Genomic DNA, 24,544 nt, shown 5'->3' with positions numbered 1-24,544 from the left:
CCCTACTTGAGTTGGTCTTTCATTCCAATGTGTCATTTCTTTTTTAGCCAGACACAGAGATAAAGAGTTGATTAAAAGCTTTTAAGTGTTCTTTGTTAAATTCTTTATGCCGAGTATCTCCTCAGATAAGCCATCTGAGCTTTACACTGAAGCACTGGCAAGCACTAAGCAAGTTGCTCAGTTAGAACAATTTTAAATCACAAAGGAGCACCACCATTGAACATCAACAGAAACATTCTTCAGGAAGGTATTCTTTTATATATATATAATGCATTTTCTTTGTTAGGCTATCAGAACGATCAAGCTTTCCACGCCTTACAGAACTGTCTGCAACTGTGGCTTTATTTTAGCTCGTATTTACAGCTTTGACAAATAAATGGAGGGTGAAAATCTTGAAAAGTGTAAATTCTTTCTCCTTTGTCCTCAGTCCTGAGAAGCACAGAAAAGCTCATCACAAAGAGAGGAAAGCAGCAAGCAGCAAGCAGCATAGATGGAATCACCTCTGCAATTGAATAAGCAAATTTGGTTGATGGAATTCCATCCCTCTTAACAGTAAGGATTTGTATCTTATAATTTATTCATTTACATTTCTATCCTAAAGCTTTGGACAGGTTGCAGTTGTTGTGGGTGTTTTTTCTTTTTTTTTAAAGCCATTTTTAAAAGTCATAAAGCTGCAGGTCACAATTCAACACAGCTTGGCCCCATCTGTACTATATATTTAAAGCAGTATCACACCACTTAAAATGGTCATGTCATACCTCAAAATAGTCCTGGAAACTGTGGTTTGTGAAGAATGCTGAGGATTGTTAGGAGACCCCTATTCCCCTCATACAGCTACAACTCCCAGAATTCCCTGGGAAGAGGGGTTGATTGTTAAACCACCCTGTAACTCTGTGAGGGGAATAGGGAGCCCCCTAACAATTCTCAGCTCCCCTAGCAAACCACAGTTTCCAAGATTCTTAGGGGGAAGCTATGACTATTAAAGCAGTACAATACTGTTTTAAATTAATAGGGCAGATGATCTCTTAGATGTGTCCCCCCCATGGCCCCATCTGCACTATACATTGAAAGCAATGTCATGTCATTTTAAATTGCCATCCCCCAAAGAATCTTGGAAATTGTAGTTTGTAAAAGGTGCTGAGAGTGTTTAGGAGGTACCTGTTTCCCCTCACAGAGCTGCAATTCATACAGTGGTTTGATAATCAAGCCCTCTCATAATCATGCCATGCCATGTCATATCATGTTGTAGTGTCATTCCACATCAACACTCCCTGACAAATTGTATGAACTGCTTTGAGAATCCCTTGGATATGTTGTCAGGGTGGCACTCATGGAGAAGAAGCATTTGTAGAGTACATGCATTGCATGCAGATGGGTCTGGGTTTCATCGTTAGCTTTGCCAGCAAAAGATCTTAGATACCATTTTGGGGGGGTTTGTTAGGGCCTGGGAGTACCATCACTGTCTGCAGTGGTTGTGGCTGAGTTAGAAGCATTGGTGGTTTGTATCAGTATAGCCAGCTGTAGGTGTTCAAATTTCAATGGAGGCTGGTCCATTTGGGAAAATGGGGCACACCCCACCAACCTCAGTCTGCTCTGAGCCAGACCCTACCTGCCGGCCTTCTTGTTTACAACCAGTGCAGGGGAAACACAGCCTGTCAGCTTTCTTCTACACCATATCAGTGTTGCCCTTGTAAACAGGGACGGGGATCAGGACAAAACTAGAATTAGTTGGCTCTGCCTTTTATTGGCTCTAGTTCCACCTACTGTTGGTCTCCCAACCTTCTACCTTAACAATCCCAATGAGCATAAGCCACCACTGCCAAATTTGCCTCACGCCTTACGATGGGGAAAGAATCTGGCAAGCCATGATTCCAAAGTGGGCACACCTGATCCAGCCTGATTGGACCAAACTGGAAGCTATAGACAGCTGAATTCTCACTGTCTTGTGAATTTGCATATGAGGTCGTCTGAGGGCTGCCTGCTTGTCTTCTCTTCCTCTTAAAAAAAGTAATTTCAGCCACCTATGAGTAGCTACGTCGTACAACTCTGGACTCTCCTTTCGCATCTGTGCGCATCAGCCTCTGGGCTTCCATTTGGCTTTGACCCAGTGGCGTCATTAGTCACAGCATTACTTGCACTTGTCTGTTGTTCTTCCCCAGTAGCTCGTTGAGTGCAATCTGACCAGGGGGTCTCATCTTCCAGCTCTGTCTCATGTTGCATTTTGGATACTCTGTTCACAGGGTTTTCATGGTAAGAGGTATTCAGAGGGGGTTTACCATTGTCTTCCTCTGAGTTTGGATGCATCTTAGTCTGGTGTCTCAGCTTTGACCATTCGGCCTTGGGTGACCCTGCTAGGAGTCTACCCTCTTGGTCTAGACTCTTGATGGCATTGCTCTCCATTTCTGCAACACTGAGTGACAACAAGTGATGTAGCAAAAGCAATTAGGAGCTATAATGCAAGGTCTGAGTGAGTGATATCAATGAGATTAAACGGGAAACCCATTAACATAACCATCATCCAAATCTACGCTCCAACGGCAAACAGAGAAGAAGAGGAATTTGAGAGATTTTACGCAGAAGTACAGGAAGAAATTGATCACACACCAAAACAAGATGTTCTAATAATCATGGGGGACTGGAATGCAAAAGTAGGGAACAGAGAAGAACTAGAAATTATGGGAAAATGGGGTTTAGGAATTAAAAATGAAACAGGAGATTTACTGAATTCTGTGAAGCTAACAATTTGTTTCTTGCAAACACATTTTTTGAGCCAACAAGAGACAACTATACATATGGACATCACCAAATGGTCAATATAGGAATCAAATTGATTATATAATTGGTAGCAGAAGATGGAGAAGTTTCATACTTTCTGCGAAAACAAGACCAGGAGGAGACTGTGGTACAGATCATGAACTGGTCATATTGAAAATCAGAGTAAAGCTAAAGAAGAACAACAAAACAATCATAATGCCAAAATACAATTTAAATAACATCCCAGAAGAATATAAAGATCAAATAAGGAACAGATTTGAGGCTTTGAACTTAGTTGATAGAGAATCAGAAGAACTATGGATTGAAGTCAGAGACATTATCAGGGAAGAATGCAAAAAGACAATACCTCTAGTTAAAAAGAGAGAAAGACCTCAATGGCTGACTGAAGAAACTCTTAAAATGGTTAAAGAGAGAAGAAAAACAAATGCAAAAGGAGATAGAAACACAGTCAGAACCCTAAATGCAATACTACAGCAACTAGTACGCTGGGGCAAAGAGAGCTATTACAATAGTTATTGTATAGAAACAGGACAACAAGAGCAGAACAAGAGCCCTATTCCAAAAGAAATGAAAGGGAAATTTAAACGAAGAGTAGGGATGTTGAATAATCAACAGAGGAACACACTGACTGACCGAGATGAAATAAAAGGAAGATGGAAGCAATACACTAACTATATAAAAGAGATGCAAGGATGACAGATTCATTCTCGGAGGAACAGTATGATGAAGAACCAGGATTTATTTATTTATTTGTATCCCACCCTACCTACCAGCAGGAGCCCAGAGCGGCAAACAAAAGCACTAAAAACACTTTAAAACATAAAAAGACTTTACATTAAAACAAAAATCTTTCAAAATATTTTTTTAAAAAGCTTTGAAGAAATCTTAAAAAAGAAAAAAAAGGTTAACATCTTTTTATTAAGGTTTACAAATAGATTAAAAAGCAATTCCAACACAGAAGCAGACTGGGATAAGGTCTCAACTTAAAAGGCTTGTTGAAAGAAAAAGGTCTTCAATAGGCACCGAAAAGATAACAGAGATGGTGCCTGTCTAATATTTAAGGGGAGGGAATTCCACAGGGTAGGTGCTGCCACACTAAAGGTCCGCTTCCGATGTTGTGCAAAATGGACCTCCTGATAAGATGGTATCTGCAGGAGGCCCTCAGCTGCAGAGCGCAGTGATCGACTGGGTATATAAGGGGTAAGACAGTCTTTCAGGTATCCTGGTCCCAAGCTGTATAGGGCTTTGTACACCAAAACTAGAACCTTGAACTTGGCCCGGTAGAAAATGGGCAGCCAATGCAGTTCTTTCAGCAGTGGGGTGACATGTTGGCGATACCCTGCCCCAGTCAGCAGTCTTGCCACTGCATTTTGCACCAGCTGCAGCTTCTGGACCAACCTCAAGGGCAGCCCCGCATAGAGCGCATTACAGTAATCCAGCCTAGAGGTTACCAGTGCATGGACAACAGTGGTCAGGCGATCCTGGTCCAGAAAAGGCCACAGCTGTCTTACCAGCTGAAGCTGGTAAAAGGCACTCCTAGCCACTGAGGTCACCTGGGCATCTAGCGACAAAGATGGATCCAGGAGCCACCCCAGACTATGGACCTACTCTTTCAGAGGGAGGATGACCCTATCCAAAGCAGGCAACTGACTAATTATCCAAACTCGAGAACCACCAACCTACAGCACCTCCGTCTTTCTAAGAATCAGACTCAGTGTACTGGCCCTCATCCAGCCCACCACCGAGTCCAGGCACCAGTCCGGGGCTTACATGGCCTTTCCCGATTCTGATGTTACAGAGAAATAGAGCTGGGTTTCATCAGCATACTGCTGACACCTTGCCCCAAATCTCCTGATGACTGCCCCCAAGGGCTCCATATAGATGTTAGCATGGGGGACAAGATGGTACCCTGAGGCACCCCACAGCACAACTGCCAGGGGGCCGAAAGGGAATTGCCCAATGCTATTCTCTGAAAATAACCCTGGAGATAGCATCGGAACCACTGAAAAACAATGCCTCCAATACCCATTTCACCAAGTCAGCCCAGAAGAATACCATGGTCAATGGTATCAAAAGCTGCCAAGACAACAGGTAATAATAACAGCGTCACACTCCCCCTGTCCTCCTCCCGATAAAGGTCATCCATAAGGGCAACCAAGGCCAATTCAGTGCCATAATCAGGCCTGATCCCAGAGTGGAATGGGTCAGGATAATCTGTTTTTAGAATGTGAGGTGAATGTGAGGCTCTTAAAATACTTGGAAGAAACAAATCACCAGGAATAGATGGCATACCAGTAGAGTTGCTTCAAGTTATTGAGACTGAAACTGTCCAAATTTTGACAAAAATTTGTCAACAAATATGGAAAACTAAACAATGGCCCACAGACTGGAAGTGTTCAATTTACATCCCAGTTCCAAAGAAAGGGGATCCCAGAGAACGCAGCAATTATCGAACTATTGCCTTAATATCCCATGCAAGTAAAGTAGTGCTCAAGATTCTACAACAAAGGCTCTTACCATATATGCAGCGAGAAATGCCAGATGTCCAAGCTGTATTTAGAAAAGGAAGAGTTACCAGAGGTCATATCGCAAACATACGTTGGATAATGGAACGGACTAAGGAATTTCAGAAGAAAATCATCCTGTGCTTTATAGATTACAGCAAAGCGTTTGATTGTGTAGATCATGAAAAACTATGGAATGCTTTAAAATAAATGGGGGTGCCACAGCATCTGATTGTCCTGATGTGCAACCTATACTCTGGACAAGAGGCTACTGTAAGGACAGAATATGGAGAAACTGATTGGTTCCCCATCAGAAAGAGTGTGAGACAGGGGTGTATTTTATCACCCTATTTGTTTAATCTATATGCAGAACATATCATACGGAAAGCAGGATTGGACCAAGATGAACGAGGTGTGAAAATTGAAGGGAGAAATATCAATAATATAAGATATGAAGGAAAGAAATTCAACGACTCACTAACTAGTTCTACACCCTCCCTGGAGCATGTTAAAATTGATCTCGATGTCTCTTTAACAAGCCTAGAAAGGAGGGAGGACTTACATGGCCCAAGCCTAGAAGGAAAATCAATGATTCCTGACCAGCAGGAGGTTCCCATCTCCCCTATTTTGCAATCTCCTCATATGGATTTGGGGGCTTCTAAGATTAATCCATCTATCTCAACACCTTTGACAGAAGATATCGAAAAGGCTGATCCTATCCACGGTAATACCTCTCCACCTCTTGACGATTCGTCTGAGCCTTTAAAATCGGAAACAGATTCAAAAGACTTACTCCAAAAGCTGATAACTAAAAATCTCATGGAGCTACCATCTAACCTGCTAACTGACTGCGATTTACATAAACTATTTCACTCAGTAAGGAACAGCTTCGATTCTATAAAGGGGGTTCCGCTTCCCGATTTGATGGATAAAATCGATGATACTCCTAACAAGCTGAATGACCCTTCATTCTCCTCATCAGAAATCAGTCCAGTGGTCTTGGGCTGATTATTTATGCTGGCGAATGATCTTGTCTCTATCAAGTCGTCAATGATTGAACTTAATAGCATATTAACTAAACTAGTCAACATATCTTTTGGCAAAGACTCCAATCAACCTCATTCACAACCTATCCAAGGAATACAACGAAATCCTAGACCCTGTGTAAAAACCAACAGATCCAAAAACAAAAACAAAAACAAAACACAAAATCAACTACAAACGTAATATCGTACAACTTTCCAGAGGGAAGAAGACGTCCTCCCAGGAAAATTTTAAGCAACCTATTAAGAGAAGAAGGAACTTTAAGAAACCTTTTGCGCATATGGATCAAACTGGCTCAACAGTAACATCGTCTGAGCCACCTAGTCCTCCTAAGCCGCCAGTCAGTGATAACAAAGATAATTGGAACTCTACACACAGTCTTGTAAACAATTTACTTCTAAGTCAAGAAAACAATCCCCGATCTGCTCATCAACTTCACTCTCAGCTGGAGAACCACCATTTGCCATCCAACTTTCTACCAATTTCGCTTCCTGGCAGTTCTAAGGCATATCTGCACACAGTCCCTTTACAAGATCCTTGGGAGGAAGTCTTACAAAGACCAGCTATTCCCCCCCCCCCCACTGGCCTCTAAGCAATGGAATTTAGTCTTGGATCCTCTACAACTTATTTTTGCAAACTTCCTGAAACCTTCGGGTCTTTTATCCCAGACTGAACGTATCAATCACTTTTGCACTCTTTTTAATTGTGAACTAGCGCCTCTTCCATCAGAAGTATCCCAAGTCCAATACTTTTATTTTAATGGATACACAGCTCGGGCCCTGGTCCGATTTCACTCTTTATCTACAGTGCGCAATATACTATCTGATAGGTCAAATATAGTTAAACAAGGAATGTCTATTCATAGACACTTTGTCAATAGAGCTCCCCCTAAACCCCTTTTAACTACTGATATCCATGCTAAAGCAATTTCTCAATTACAGCCGATTTTAACATTGCCAGATGAAACTCTAATTGACCTGTCCTTAACTACTCCGTGTCCAGGGACGACTGTTAAAACTGATGTTCTGCTCAAAACAGTCCCGCAAATACAAGCTCCCTCTAATCCTTTTACTTCAGAAGAACTTTTACTTATTGGTACTTTTTGCTCTCTACCTGAGGTAAATCAGAATGAGATTTTGGACAGATTAGATCGCCTAAAAACTCACCTCATTTCTCTTATAACACGAAATCTCCCTCATCTTTCAAAAGAATGTTCTGAACATCGTGTCTCTTTAGAGCCAATAATACAGATTTTAAAACCAAATCTGACAGTTAATCAAAGGAGTTATTGGGATAATGACAAGGATCCCATAGATAAAGTTCTCCCTTCCTCTTTGGTGGAAGATTCCACCTCGGATAAAACTTCTACATATGAGCTTGCAAAAAAAGCAAAAATCACTTCTCCAGGATATTGGCATAAGATGCGTTACTTGTCATCGGAGGAAAGGGGTCCCGTTAAGGCTCCTCCTGTAACTAACCATTGCCCTCAATCGAACCTTAAGGCCTTCCAGTCCATCACAAATATAGCAGATCCTCCAATAGTAACCTCTTCAATAACTCCATCTCAAAATGGGTGCATTGCCCCCTCTCGTCTTTTTGATGAGATTCATTATACATGACCACTTACCATCTTATCCTGGAACATTAATGGCTGGGTGAATAAAAGTCAGGACAAAGACTTTATTGAATTTCTAAATTCCTTTACAATTGTTTGCTTGCAGGAAACATGGGTGTTGTTTCCGTTAACTACGAATTTGCAGGGCTTTTTGTCCTTTTGCACCCCGGCAAAAAAATCCTCGGTAAAGGGTCGTCCTAGTGGGGGCCTCATAACCTTCATCTCAAAGTCATGGAACCTATTGATTGATACACTTCCTTCACCTCTCCCTAATAATATTTTAGTGCTTAGGATAAAGGGTCTATGGAATGAGCCTTTGATATGTATTAATGCTTATTTCCCACCCAGCTCTAACTCTGTTGTTGATGTTTCTAATCTGTGGGATAAGATGGAAGAAGCCTTATCTCATTTGGAGACTACGTTTCCAAGTGATAGAATTCTCCTGTGTGGGGACCTGAATGCCAGAATAGGTAACCTCTGGCCTTATAACTCAACTACTTCCAATCACGATCCATTAACACGGGACATTTACCAGTATAAAGGCATGCAAGATATAAAGTCAAATACCCAGGGATTACAGCTAATTGAATTAGCTGCGTTACATTCTTTAGAAATATTAGTGTCCCATAAGATTTTAGAAGATATTATCGACTTTACAGTAGAACCTCGAATCGAGAGTGACCATTTCCCTCTCCTTCTAAGATTGAAGTCCCGTACTAACCAAAATACACTTTCCCTCTCCCCACACGTTACTCAAATAGTTGAGAAAAGAGTTCCATGGTCAGAGCAGACCAGTATTATCTGTGACTCTCTGTTCAAGTGTAATATATTCCAAACATTACGCCAGTCAGTTATTGACGATACCCAAGACCCTATAATAGCCTTCCAATCCATTCTCTTTAATCTTAGATCTCACTTAATTCGACAGAATAAGGGCCCGTTCAGTAAGACCAATACACACTCGTGGTTCAGCCAGGACTGTAGAGCTGCGAAAAGGAACTTTAAATCCTCATTTTTGCTCTTTTTGAAGTTTTCCTCACAACAAACTTATTTCGCCTATAAAACAAACAAGACATCCTATAGAAGCCTTTTTTTTTAAAAAAAAGCAGAGTATATAGAACATTCATGGCAGCGCTTACTTAAAGCACTTTCCGAAAACCAAGACCGCCTATTTTGGCAGCTAGTTAAATCGGGATCCTCCTCATTCAACCATTCCCATGCAACGCAGATTCTGCTAACTGTTTGGCGTTCATATTTTACTAAACTCTACTCCTCAACTGCAATTTATAATACCACCCCTTATAATCTGATTAACAAGAACCTATTACCTTGGCCTCCAGTCACAGTGAAAGAAGTAAAAACTTTAATTGATTCGTTAAAAAATGGAAAAGCTCCAGGGGAAGACTTTCTTCCGCCAGAAATTTTTAAACATTATTCTGGTTGGTGGGCCCCAATCCTGGCACGTCTTTTCACCAAAATTAACGATTCTGGGGTAATCCCAGAAGGATGGGTAAACAACATTATCATTCCCATATACAAGAAAGGTGATCCCTCTGTTCCATCCAATTATAGACCAATCAGTCTATTGAATGTAGCTTCTAAGTTATATAGTAAATTTCTCCTTAACAAGTTAAATGATTGGGTTGAATCTCGACAGATACAGATACTCTACCCTGAACAAATTGGCTTTCGAAAAGGGTCTTCACCAATAGACCACTGTCTGACTCTTAATTTCTTAGCGAGACAGAGCATTGTTGGCCCTACAAAACATTTATATGCGGCTTTTGTAGACCTAGCCGCAGCTTTTGACTCGGTCGATAGGAACCTTCTATGGTCTAAGCTGATGGAATGGAACATCGACCCACGCCTACTTCACCTCATTAGAGCTCTCCACACTAACACCCATGCCTATGTGAGAGATGGCCGCTCAGGAGCTCTATCAGATTCAATAACGATAGAGAAGGGAGTTAAGCAAGGCTGTCTATTAGCCCCCCTTCTCTTTAATCTAATTTTGAATAATGTCATTCCTGCTCTATCCGGTCCGCAATTCTATCCACCATCAATTGGACGTAGAAAAGTATCAATTCTACTCTATGCAGATGATATGGTTCTTCTCTCCCTAGTCCCTCTCGGCCTTCGGAGGTTATTAAGTAGCTTACAATCATACTGCTTAAAAGAAAATTTAAAAATAAACTATGAGAAAACAAACATCCTGGTTTTCGGTAAGAAATATAAAGGCCATCATTGGCAGATGGCAGGTTCTCAGCTCGTTCAGACCCGCACCTATAAATATCTGGGAATTTACTTCTCAGATACCTTGTCATGGAATCGTCATCTACAATATATTAAATCCTTAGTTGCTAAAACAGTTGGAGCGATTTTAAAATTCTATCGCACCTCTGGTCGTAATCAGATTTTGCCAGTCCTGAAAATCTTTAAAGCCAAAGTGGTTCCGCAGATTTCATTCAGTGCAATGTTATGGGGATGGGATAATAAGAACATAAAGCTTTTAGAAACCATACAAAATGACTTTCTCAGGCGTATACTGTGCCTGCTTAAAGGAACATCAGCAGCTATGCTACGATCTGAGACTGGTTTCCCTCAGCTGTCTGCTCGCATTCATCTCATACTTATGAAGTTTTTGAAATCTTTAGAGGATCCCCATGATAAAATACTTTTAAAACTCTGTAGTGATCGTCCTTTGGCCACTAAATTATGGAAATGCAACCTAGCGGATCTGATTCACAATTACCATATTTCGCAAGGGGACTTCAAACTACTTTCTAGTAATAACCGCCTTCGAGAAGTAATAGTTCTCCATTCTCTGAAAGTTGATAGATTATCTTCCATCAATTCAAAGGTTGCTCCTTGGTACTGGAGATTTAAGTTAGATTACCATTGTTCATTCTACCTTACATCCCCCCTTCCACTGGCCCTGAGACATGCCTTCACCGCATTGCGCTTTTTTTCTTTGCCTAACGCCGACAGAGAGGGTCGGCTCTCTGGCATTCCCAAAGATCAAAGGCAATGCATCTGTGGCTCCCATGTGCAGGAAGACCTTCCCCATATATTGTTTTATTGTCCAATTTATAATCATCCTCGTCATAGATTTCTTAGGAACTGGCTCGATAATTATCGGCTGACTTCAACTGAGGATAAAATAAAAAGTTAATGTCTGATTCTATTCCTGACGTAACCTACAATGTTTCACTGTTTACCATAGCTGCTCGTAACTTAAGAGTTAATTTCAAAAGAGTTCAATCGCCCGATATATTTTTAGACAGTAAATGAGTTATTTTATAATTAATTTTAACTTATTTTCTCCTGGATCTTAATGATTTAAATGATCTAAATGATTGTAATAATCTGATTACGCAGTTGTAAATATTTTTTGTTTGTCTCCTGTTTTATTTTTAATGCTGATGGCCTTCGGCCCTGCAATTTAATAAATACAATACAATAAGATATGCAGATAATACCATACTCTTAGCAGAAACCAGTAATGATTTGAAACAAATGCTGTTGAAAATTAAGAGGAAAGCACAAAAGCAGCACTGCAGCTGAATGTCAAAAAGACTAAAGTAATGACAACAGAAGCTTTATGTAACTTTAAAGTTGACAATGAGGACATTCACCTTGTCAAGGATTATCAATACCTTGGCAAAGACATTAACCAAAATGGAGACAATAGTCAAGAAATCAGAAGGCTAGGACTAGGGAGGGCAGCTATGACAGAACTAGAAAAGGTCCTTAAATGCAAAGATGTATCACTGAACACCAAAGTCAGGATCATTCAGACCATGGTATTCCTGATCTTTATGTACGGATGTGAAAGTCGGACAGTGAAAAGAGTGAATAAGAGAAAAATCAACTCATTTGAAATGCTGTGATGGAGGAGAGCTTTGCAGATACCATGGACCACGAAAAAGACAAATAATTGGAACAAATTAAACCAGAATTATCATTAGAAGCTACCATGATGAAACTGAGGTTATCATACTTTGGACACATAATGAGAAGACATGATTCACTGGAAAATACAATAATGCTGGGGGGGGGGAGGAGTAGAAAAGGAGGAAGACCAAACAAGAGATTCCATAAAGGCAGCCACAGACCTGAACTTACAAGATCTGAACAGGGTGGTTTATAACAAATGCTATAGGAGGTCACTGATTCATAGGGTCACCATAAGTCATAGTTGACTTGAAGGCACATAACAACAACAAATGAGTAGCTAAGTAGTGCACCAGGCTCTTGCTGCTATGCACATTGAAACCAATGTAACAAGTGCCCTTAGGAGAGACAGATCTTGATGATGTGCTTCCTTCCTTTTTTTGGTAAAAAAAATGAGGTGCTGGTACTCATATCTTGATAATAGTGCTGTGAGTGCCAGCAAAAAATGGCTGCCATGGGCAGCTAAAAAAGAGGTGGTGATACTTCATACTGGTGAGTTCTATCACAGAAAAAGCACTGGCCATAAATCCCAGGAGGAATTTTATGTTCATTTTATGTTCTCAGGGAGAATTGGACGTAAAATATCTGCAATGTACATAAAATATGTAAAATACATAAAATACCTCCCTGAGAGTGATGGCACATAATCAAGACCCATCATCTTGCTACACTGATTTCAAAGCCCTCTGTGCTAGCTAGCCACTCTTAAGCGCCTGAAAAATTACTTTTTTTAAAAAAGCAGCAAGAGAAGACAGGCAAGGCAGCCTCAGACAGCCTTTTACGTACTGACAATCTGGACTACCTTGCAGATTTTTTAAAACTTTAAAAGGAAAAAATCTGTATGAGGGTGGAGACACACTTACTGTTCTGCTGGTTCCAGTGTGCCTCCACCTCTCTCTTCCAAAAATGGGGGCGCCAACGCTAGTTAAACCTCATCCCTTTTTACTGTATAATCTAGTGGGAGCAGCTTGAGCGCATTTTTTTCCTAATTCATCTTCAGAGAAATTTCTCAACTGACCGGCAGATCAACCCCTTTCCCCCTCTAGGTGTGGTTAATGGAAATGTTTTGGTCTGGCAACTAGTATGTTTACAGCCTGAATTTTTAAGGATAGAGATTTGTCTTTCAAAACCTGCACAGAAACAGGATGAAACAATCTTTAGACCTGTTCTGCAATCAACCAGCCTGACTCGAATTTTGTCCTTGGGCCATCCCTATTTAAAACATCCAGTTGGGGCTGGAGCACCTATGGCCCTCCAGATGTTTCTTGCTATGGCTCCCATCATAGCTAGGCTCCTTTGGGATGAAGAGTGGAATATAAATTCAATTAATCATCATCATTATCCTAACCATTGGACATGCTGGCTTGGACTGATGGAAGTCAGAGTCAAACAACACCCAGAGGGCCACAGGTTCCCCACCCCTTCCTTATGGAGATAGAAGCCTTGTTTTAGAACTATTTAGGGTAGCCATATGTCCTATTTTAGAAGATAGCCTTCTATATTAAGGTCTTTGTTCAATGCCTGGTTTAAAGAAAAAGAATACCATAAGAAGGTAGAGAGGACCCTTGAAGTAGCCCATCAACAGTTAGAACCTGGAGAGCAGACTGAGCGCCATACCGGTCGCCTGGTCACACTCTTCCCTACTATGGTTATATGTAATTTAATATTATATAATTTTATATATTAATTTCTATTTAAAGGAGAGCAGATCTTTCTATATTTGAATCTATATGCATGATATATGCAAATTTTAGGCAAATCTTTGTCCTTTTCGGTAATGCTTGTTTTTTTCTTGTTTGGCAATGCATATGAGGCCACCATCATGGACAGTATTCATGGGGTCTATATTGTTTAAAGAAAGTCATGAGCTCAAATTGTTCTTAAATCAGTGGTTGATTCTTTAAAATGATAATACTCTCACTAGCAGTAATGCATTTATGTGCATTTTTAGACACACTGGAAATTGTTTCTGACACATTAGCAGGGAAATAAATGTATGGAGGTCTCTCTGGATGTTCTCAGCTATTAGAGCAGGGCTGATTCTTTGAGCCTAAAACATGCTTGTTGGTTTTCTTCTTGTAATTAATGCCAGCAATATTTCCATTAAATGCTTCTGCATGCCTCTCGGAGCCGTGTAGGTCTCGACAGCAGGTTGTGGATCTAAGGGACATATGTGAGGCATTTTTACACATTTTCATTTCACATCCCCTGAAGTTTGCCAAATAGTTGTGGAGTTTTTTTGCAGCCATTGGTGAACAGTAATAAATTATATTTATATAGTTTATATAAATATATAAACACATCTCCTCTCTATTGTCTTTCTACAGGATTACCCCCCCCCAAATGCAGCTAGATATAGAGGTACACCTAACTGCACAATCCAAACCCAAGATCCATTGGGATGAGAGACTTTGAAATAAGCAGATCTTGGGATGTCCTGGCTCGGTCAGGGCTGCACTGGCACAACTCCCTCATCCCGGTGTAAGCCCCTCAGCCCAGCTGACAAAGCTATGCTGGGTCAGCCAGAGAAACTTAAGCCAGCAAAACGTATGTTGGTCTAAGTCCCCCTGAAGAGGCATTCCAGGGTTGAGGCAGGGGCAGAACAGGGCAAGGAGAGACTTACACCTATTCCAAACAGCCTTCAGTTTAGTCACATGACTTGGCAACTGGGAGGAACCTACACTGGCAAAAAGGGTGGTAAATCAAGCTCTGTTTTAAAGAATTGCTTTTCCTTAACCAGGCTTGGGCTGGCAGCCCTGCTCCTAAATGCAGTTTGGAACAGAGGTAACTTATGCCAGCTTCCTATACTTAGGATTTTTCTGTTGAATAAGTACATTATTTTTGGATGCAATAGTAGATGAAAGGGCTGGAATCAAGTGCAAAGGTAACTCTGACAGAGAGAGAGAGAGAGAGAGAGAGAGAGAGAGAGAGAAAGAGATGTGTATAGGCTCAGATCCTAAGTCAAGTTAACGTAAGGAAGCTCACGGAAGGAAAGTTTTCCATCACATATTTCCCACTTCCTGCAGGCACCTGCCTCCCCACCACCACAAAGCCTCTCAAGAGGCTGTCCTGAAGAATATGGGATGAGGCATGGAGGGCTGCTGGGGGAAGGGGAGAATCACTCCAAATTGGGCAGAGGTCTACCCATCATTGGATAATTGTCCCCTTGCCCTGCAGTCCTCCATAGAGGCTTTTTTTTTTTTTGCAGGTGTCTCCCGGAAGGAGAAGAGGATAGAAAACGTTCCTTCTATGAATTTCCACTTCATCTTACAAGCCATGCCATAATCTGCTCTGGGTGGCTAGTAGGGATGGAAAGATCTGTCAATTTAGGTTCCCTCAGTTTCTCATTTTTTCCAATCTTAAATTCATTTCTCCGTTTTTCTGTAGCAATGTTGGTTTTTAAATCCTCCTGAACATTTTTTGGTATTTTAGCATGAATTTCTCCTAATAAACACATTTTTGTAGGGAGTAATGTGGACATTTTTTGCAAGCCTCATCATATAATGCATTTGTGCATGTTATTTTCATATATTCATTTTTATCCACACTTTCCCTTAATATATGCATTTTTGTAAATATTGTTTGGCTGGCGAACTGCATCACAAAATTCAAATAAGTATGAATTCTGAAGAATGGCTATGGTTTGGTTCTCACATTGTTCCAGAAAGTGCAAATTTGACAGATTTAGTTTGAAATGTGGACTGAATAGTTATTCTCATCCATCCCTACTGGCTAGTGTCATATGCCGTGCTATAACGCATAGAGTGTTGGACTTAGACCCAGAGTCCAATCCAAATATGATCCCAACTGAAATCCAAGCTCACTGGGTGATTTTGGATTATTCACTATTTCTCATTCTAAACTATGTCACAGGGTTGCTGTAACATTAAGTATATGGTAAGAAAGAACCATGCACACCAGGCATAGGCAGCATTCAGTCTTGTGGGATCTAACTTAGCTTTTTACTAGAATCTTCACACTGACCAAAATATCAGCCTCTATTTTGCAAGGATGGTGGCTCAAAATCAGCCAGGATGATGAACAGAAGCCATCTATCTAAGGTTCATACACTTACCTGTACGGGCCTCTTCTTCACGTAGCAGAGGGATTTGAGTACCCATGTGTCTTTCCCTCCTGCTCATGCTTAAAACATATTGTGTGACATGGCAATATGTGTAAGTAATTTATGCAGTTGTCCTCCCTCACAGAAAGGGAAGGAGGCAGACTGCACAAACTGTGTTTATAAATCAAGGAGAGGGAAGCAAGTCCCTTCATGCCATGAATGGAGGGTCTGATATAGTACTTGCATGCAGCAGCATTATGACTTTACAAAGGAACACAGGAATCTGCCTTGTACAGAGTGAGACCATTGGTTCTTCTAGGTTCGTCTACACTGACAGTGGCTCTCCTAGTCTTAACTGGACATGTCGGAGATTAAACCTGGGATCTTCTGCATGCAAAGCTCTAGCACTGAGCTACAGCCCTCCCCCTAACTTTCAAGAGAACTTCTGTAGGGGAGGACACAGAGGTATAACTACATGAAGCAACCAACAACTCCCTCATTTGGTAGTCTCTGATGCCCTGGGGGAAGAGGATAGAGGACCACTAAACCTCTTTTCATCATTCCAGACAGACCTGCATGTGTCCTGAGCAAGGCTCTTTAGTCATGTTGAAAGTTAAATTAATGTTTTTAATTATTTCAATTTTAGCAGAAAGCACTCTTTCCCCCCATAAATTGATTTTTTTTTTATCACGTGCATATTTCTGGAACATTAGTTAATGCTTGACCTTTGCAGGAAAAGGGCAAAATATTAGTGTTTGACTAAAGTTATTAACCATGTGTGCAGTTTTTTCTTTTGTTCCTTCTTATTTTAATTGCGGCTGTATTTGGGAAATAAAATGTTGTAATGGAAATGCAGACAGCCCTGTTGCTTTGCCCTCTTAAGCTGTCTGACATAAAGTAGAATGTGTGTGTTTTAATATTACAGAAACAGAGAGGGGGGGAAATGAATATAGAATTTATAATAATTGTTATCCAGTAAACTATTAAATCGCTTTTTGAATCGCAGATGTTTTAATACAAGTAAGATGAACCTTTTCTTGGCCTTTTAGTTCACATAATCCCTACCTCTTTCTTTTTATCCTTCTGGTATGAGCAGATGGAATACTGGAATCTCAAATTACCATTCTCCGTTTTCTACCAGTGCCATATTTTCAGCCTGACGAGGTCTTCTAATTGTTTGATTGTCCTATTCACTTCTTTACTGCTCCATCTTGAGGCAAGCGTAACGGTATATGCTTGCTTTCTGCAATTGGGGATGAAGTCGTATTTTGATGGTGGGGAGGGGGACTTTGGTTGTTGTTCAGCTATCAGGACTTTCTGAAGCAAGGACCGTCAGTGGTGTAAGCGGTGTCACATTTATATGCTTGAGTTCTGAATAAGAACAGAATATGGAGAGTGAGTTTTTTCTTGTAAAGTGGAATTGTTCTTGCCTGTGAACATGGACTTTAATGTGATTGCAGATAGTGGACACTTTGCAGAAGAGCAACTCCAGTTCTTAAAACGTAGTTTTACATGAAAATGTGATTTTGCCAATATCAGATAAGTGGTCCAAATAGCCCTGTATTGTCTAATCTGAGTTACAGTGTCTCCAACTCTGCAGTCTTGTTACTGGAGATCTTTTCACTGAAGGGTGGCCAATTTGTAACCGTCGAACTGCATGTGACCCCCAGCCTAATTTCATGTGGATCTCTCTTGCAAGTGGTCATCTCAGACCTTTGGCAAGAGAGATCTGCCCCTCACACAACAGCCCCCTGGGCGGAGAAGAAGAGGGAGAAAGAGAGAAGGGAGTGCTACAAAGAGAAAAGGGGTGTATCGAAGCAGATCTGCATGGCTTACAATTACATTAGTTAGAACACACACACATATAGGGAATGATCTGGGATTTAAAATGTGTCATGACAGTGATTTGGGGCAGAAGTGCGGCACCTTTTTTCTACCAAGGGCAACATCCCCTTGGGGGTAATCTGTCAGGAACCATGTTCTGGTGGTGGATGGGGTCAGATCTAGTGGTGGCCAGGAGCCGTAGCTGAGCCACCCCTCTTTCTCTCTTTCTGCCAACCCCTTCTATGTGAGATTAGGCTGAAGTCCACAGGAAAACCCATCCAGGGGACAAAAAGGGGACATGTATATGGCTGACATGTCTGCAAAGGACTGATTTAAAAAGTCATAAAAATTATGGGGAGGGCCTATAGTTTAGTGGTAGAGCACATGCTTTGCATGCAGAAAGTCTCAGGATCAATCCTGGGCGCCCCTGGTGCGAGTGGAGGCGACTCTTTAGGTAAAGTGGGCCAGCCTCGTGGAGCGCCTTGAAAGTTAAAGCCAGGATCTTAAATTTGGCCCTAGCAACCACCGTAGCCAGTGCAGTTCCTTAAGTACTTAGCACCCTTAACAGACTACAGTTCCCAGGATATTTCTGGGGAAGCCATGACTGTGTAAAGTGATATAAGAGTGCTTTAAATGTATAGTCCAGATGGTGTCTTATTCATATGATGGTTTTGATTTCCATTTCAATTGATTGTGACTTGTGATGTGAACTACATGCATAAAAACTAGTGGCCTCTTCAGGGTGTGGCCTTCACATCTCCTTTTTAATATCAAAATTAAATAATGGAATATAGGGTGAGAAAGCAAAACACAGAAGAAAAATGAGAGAGGAGTGCTTGTTTCAAACCCTTTATCTTCAGTCTTATATCCAGCAGGTGATGCAGGGCATCTTCTCCTGTGCTTGTTTCAAATAGTGCAGTTGAGCAGGGTGATAAGAGAAACACTCTTTGTACAGGCAGCAACTGTGAGAACAAACCATTTCCTGTTTGGATGAGGCCTGACAACTTTCAGTCTTAAGAGGTGTATTGAGCTAGGCTACCACTTGCAAGTCTAGGGAATCTCTCTGTAGTCTCTGGCTATCCGTGGGTGGCAGTAGATAGTAAAACAGGGACAAAAAGCCCTAACCAGAAGCCTGAACACTTGCCCTGCTTTGCAAAAACACAGCATAGTTTATGGCACAGAAGGAAATCTCAGGTCCAGGGTCTAAATGTGGCCCTCAGGATTCTCTCTATGGCCCTTGGGACTTTTTCTAGGCCACAAACTCCCCTAGCCCTGCTTCATACCCTCTTCAATTGCTTTTGTCTGGTTGGAATGTGTTATTGGACTGTGATAATTCATCTTGCTTGCTTGGATGTGTGTGTGTGTGTGTGTGTGTGTAGAAATCTTTGGCTTTGGCATTGGTGCAATGTAGCCTACTGTACAAAGATAAGAGTCCCATGTATTGCTCTGCCCACGTTCCCATCTGGCCCGCCCACTCTTGTCCTTAATCTGCCCACCACAAGGGACAGTTGCTACAATTATTACGTTACACTTGCATTCCACCTTCCTCCAATAACCTCAAAGTGGCATACATAATTCTCCCTTTCCACATTTTATCCTCACAACAAGCCTGGGAGGTAGGTTAGGCTAAGAGACAGTGACTGACCCAAGGTCACCCAGTGAGCTTCATGGATCTGAACCCTGGACTCCCAGGTCCTAGTTAAATATTTTAACCGCTACACCACACTGGCTCTCATTCTGATTTTTGTCTCTTGTAAATCATAAATTGTTGTTCCTATTTTATATTCTGGAGAGATTTGGGGAACTGCAGTTAAAGGTGTGGTTAGTCTGAATTGTTAAAATTGCAGTTCTACTAGGTTTCAACCCCGTTCCCTAGATCTCTACAAGTCAATTGCTTAGTTGGAGGTCAGATGTGCTTTGATTCCTGTGTACATCCAGATAGGTAGACACAACATGAGAGTGCACTGCTTCTCTGCCATCCTTCTATTATTATTACTATTTATTATTATTATTTATTAAACTTATATCTTGCCCTTCCTCCTGAAGAAGCTCAGGGCAGCAGACACATTAACAACAAACATTTCAACAACAGCAATTCTAAAAACAATTAAAAACATTCTAAAAATAGTTACAATTAAAACGTACTAAAAACAGTTGCAGATAAAAATATTCATCCATCTAGTGATCTCTGGATTGTCAGGAACAGCCCTCTTCAGCCATCAAATGTCTGGGTAAACAGGCATGTTTTCAAATTCCTCCTAAAAGTTAATAATGATGGAGATGTCACGAGGGAGGGCATTCCACAAACGGGGAGTCATCACCGAACAGGCCCTGTCATGGGTCATTGCCAACTGGGTAGCCGCTGGTGGTGGCAAGACCAACAAGCCTCACCTGCCTTGTAGGCCCTAGATGGTTGATATTGGGGAAGGCGCTCTTTTAGGTACTTGGGTCCTAAGCCATTTAGGGCTTTATATGCTAGTACTAACATTCTGAATTGGGCCCAGTAGCTCACTGACAGCCAGTGCAGTGCTTTCTGGACTAGTGTCACATAGTCCCAATGGGCTGCTCCATTTACCTGCATTTATAGATGCAGTCTAGCATCTGCATTCTACACTAGCTGTAGCCTGCGGACCATCTTCAAGGGCAGTCCCACATACAGCACATTACAGTAGTCCAGAAAGGAAGTCACCAGAGCATGGACAAGTGAGGCCATAATTGTGACAGGAATGACAGAATCATAGTATCGCGAGACCTAAGGACAGAAATACTGAGCACCATATACCAGTTCTAGATTATGTAAAGGGAAGATTCAAGGAGCTGTTTATTAGCAAGACTAATGGAAGACTTCTTTCATGTCACAAAAGAACATTTCTTGCTGCATGGAATTCCAGAATTTTTTTTGGCAGTAATTGGGAATACACTTATTTAAATTTAAAGACCGCTTTCTTTTGGTTGATCACAATTAAAACTATACAAATGCTGTCTGCAACAAAAAATTGCAGTGCACCATCACCTCCTAACACAGGGGTGGGGAACCGGATGTTGCTGGACTACAACTGCCATAATCCCTTACCATTGGCCATGCTAGCTGGGGCTGATGGGAGCTGGAATCCAACAACATCTGGGGGCCACAGGTTCCCCACCTCTGTCCTAACAGGAGCGTTCCTGTTCAGGTTCCAGGTGCCCAGCCAGGTCCTCCACCAGGATACTGGCTGCACAGGGCTCAAGCAGGCCATCCTATTCCACCTCATTATTTTCCCTTTCCAACTAACACTCAACATTCTGTGGCTACAGAGCATGCTCGGTCCTCATTGGATGAAAAAAAAAGTTTTGAATTCTTTTGCACTTTTGCAGGCTTTAGATTTTCCTGAAGGACTGAAATGAAGTCCCACCCCCTGACTCCTACCAAACAGAGCCGAATCATGCCCCCTTGTAGCCTTGCAGTATTTTAGATTTGCATTGTTTTACTGAATGCCTTCTCTGTTTTATATTTTATTATAGCAAATAGCTCGGGGATGCCTCTGGCTGGGTGAAGCGATATAGGAATATAATAAACCAGGCCTGGACAAGGTGGCATCCTGCCGATATTGCTGGACTCCAACTCCCATCATCCCTGGCTATTGGCCATGCTGGCTGGGGCTGATGGGAGATGGAGGGCTACCCCTGTAAAAAAAAATGAAAGCAAAACAACAGTTTGCTGACATGTACTGAGTTAGGTATTGTACCACTGCAAGATGTCCTGTTTCAATATTTTAAATTTAGACTACATTCAGTGGGCATTTCTCTCTTCCCCTGCTCCTCGTCCATCCTAACCAGGTTTTCTTCTTTTGCATTTAACAGAAAGGGACATTCCAGTACAGAAAGGGGCAAGCTCTTCGTCTGGAGGACACACACAGCTTTCAGCATTCATAAGGAAGAGTTCTGTGCAACAGAGCTGGGGCCGGAAGCCAATTTAGGGCTAATGCAAAATTCTCTGAGAGAGAAAAAATGAAACACAGGTGTTGTGAGCTCCCTCACACACAGCTCTGCTCAATTATAGGGTGGTTTTGGTGGTTTCACACAATGAGGACAGATACGTCCACCAGGAACTAGCTTGAGATCTCCAAGCTTGTTTCACCCATGACCTGGCCTTTGCTTCCATTTTTCAACCATCTGAAGAGGTAAAAGATGGCAATATTCCCCCTCCCCCGCCGAATATAAGGATGTTTGAATTCGTCAGTTTCAGCTTCTCTCATTTTGCAAATTGCAAGTTCAGTTTGCCTCATTTCTATATCAGTTTGTTATTGTTATTATTAATAATAATTATAAAAGTCCACACACAAAAACATGTGCACACTTTTGTGCTCATGTCTCCCAATATGCACATTTTTGTATGGATTTTTTTTTTAATTGAAGGACTGCGTAAGAAAATTCTGAGAAGTGTACATTTCAAAGGACAGATGCATTTCAGTTTGGGAAGTGCAAAATAGGTCTGTTGCATGAAAATGCAAACTAAACCCATGTCTTCCCCATTCCTCATTTTCGTGTATGTAGACCACGTTTGGCAGTAGCGAGAAATGGATTGCTTTGGAGTGTGTTCCAGTTCCCCAAGTCCTCCCTTGGCCAACGTACAGTGTTTTCCCTTTATTGACATTATTCAGACAAGGTGTTCGTTGCTGTTGGGTAATGCAGAAAGCAACACAATACGACACATAGGCTTCTGAGTATAAATAACATATTACAGACACCATATTACAGACACCAAAATGCAATGGTTCTACCACACACACACACACCCCAAATATGACAGAGGATTTGGGTGCTTTTTCTTCCTTTCCCCATCTGTTCTCAATTACAGAAAACTCCTCCCTCCAGTTTAAAGGGAAGACATACACCCTGAAAAGCATCTCATCTCAGTACAATATGTGACATCTGTATATGACAGATGGGCTTCCAGGTTTCTTCATTGTGAGCTTTATTTTCTAGGACCTTTATCTGAAGCACCTAGGATCTTTTTCTTCAGAAAAACTACAAGAAACAAAACAATTTCACCTCTCCTTCTAAAGAGTATTGGCAAAAGTATTAGCCAGAGTTGTAAAAACTGAAGAGGTTCTCAACCATCGGTCCCTGAAGTTCATTGGCGTTCAAATAACCCCTATCTGAATTAACTGGCTGCCACTGATAAAAGAAATGGATGGACAGCAGACTCAATTTTAATAGTAGCACAAGTGGAATCTGCAACAAAATGTTGGAGTGTATCCTCTGTCCTTAAAGGAATGCACTTGTTCTGTGTTCCAGGCAGCCATTCCCTTCCAGCAGGGCATTCTGTAAACATACCATTTTGTTTTTCTTTTCCAGTTGTCGCTCTGTATTCTGCAGCATCCTCTTGCTTTGCTTGGTTTTCTGGGATGGTGTTTTTTTTAAGTTTTTTTTTTTTGCGCATTTCTGTAAGCTTTGGGGCTCCCTCAAACACATTGATGCCTCTATTTTCTTCCTCATTGGCTTCAGTTTTGGCTAACATCACGTTGGCACTCACCTGCAGAGTTTGCTGTTAATATGCATCATTTATATAGTACTTTTTAGGAGTTTATTTATTTATTTTATTTTATTCAATTTCTATACCGCCCACAGCCAACGGCTCTCTGGGCGGTGTACAACATAAATATAAAAATACAGTAATATAATAAAATCACATAGTAAATACAAACATACCACAAAAATTCCCCAGAGCTAAAAACATATTACACAATTTAAAATTTAGAATACCAGAATGTGCTAAATATGCTAAAATATGTTAAAATGCCTGGGAAAAGAGGAAGGTTTTAACCTGGCACCGAAAGGATAACAAAGTTGGTGCCAGGCGCACCTCGTCAGAAAGGCTATTCCATAGTTTGGGGGCCACCACTGAGAAGGCCCTAGTTCTTGTTGTCATCCTCCGGGCCTCTTTATGAGTCGGTACCTGGAGGAGGGCCTTCGATGTTGCACGTAGTGTACGGGTAGGTTCATATCGGGAGAGGCGTTCCACCAGGTATTGCGGACCCGCGCCGCGTAAGGCTTTATAGGTCAAAACCAACACTTTGAATCTTGCCCGGAAACGTATAGGCAAACAGAGCTTGGAAAAGTTACTTTTTTGAACTACAACTCCCATCAGCCCTAGGCAACATGGCCACTGGATTAGGCTGATGGGAGCTGTAGTTCAAAAAAGTAACTTTTCCAAGCTCTGGGCAACCAGTGCAAACGGACCAGAACAGGTGTTATATGTTCTGATCGTTTGGTCCTTGTCAACAGTCGAGCCGCTGCGTTTTGCACTAGTTGCATTTTCCGAACCGTCTTCAAAGGCAGCCCCACGTAAAGCGCATTGCAGTAGTCCAATCTTGAGGTTACCAGAGCATGGATAACTGAGGCGAGGTCGTCACTGCCCAGATAGGGACGTAGCTGGGCTACCAACTGAAGTTGGTAGAATGCACTTCGTGCCACCGAGGCTACCTGGGCCTCAAGTGACAACGAAAGATCTAAAAAAAACTCCCAGACTACGAACCTGCTCCTTCAGGGGGAGTGTAACCCTGTCCAGAACAGGTTGAGTATCCACCATCTGATCAGAAAAGCCACTCACTAACAGCATCTCAGTCTTGTCAGGATTGAGTCTCAGTTTATTAGCTCTCATCCAGTCCATTATCGCGGCCAGGCAACGGTTTAGTACATTGACAGCCTCACCTGGAGAAGATGAAAAGGAGAAGTAGAGCTGTGTGTCATCAGCATACTGATGACTACGCACTCCAAAACTCC

At 41.6% G+C, this 24,544-nt stretch overlaps 1 long non-coding RNA gene across 1 annotated transcript; it reads left to right on the top strand.

Annotated features, from left to right (window-relative positions):
* Positions 1–22,148, top strand: LOC133378430 (uncharacterized). Its single transcript, XR_009761023.1, has 3 exons — positions 1–247; positions 428–552; positions 21,620–22,148. It is a non-coding gene; the product is annotated as an uncharacterized LOC133378430 (long non-coding RNA).
* Positions 22,149–24,544: the final 2,396 nt, after the last annotated feature.

The sequence above is a fragment of the Rhineura floridana genome, chromosome 2 (assembly GCF_030035675.1).
Source record: "Rhineura floridana isolate rRhiFlo1 chromosome 2, rRhiFlo1.hap2, whole genome shotgun sequence".
Classification (NCBI taxonomy): Eukaryota; Metazoa; Chordata; class Lepidosauria; order Squamata; family Rhineuridae; genus Rhineura; species Rhineura floridana.
Note: the sequence above shows the minus strand (reverse complement) of the source record. Positions and strands in the feature narration are given on the sequence as shown.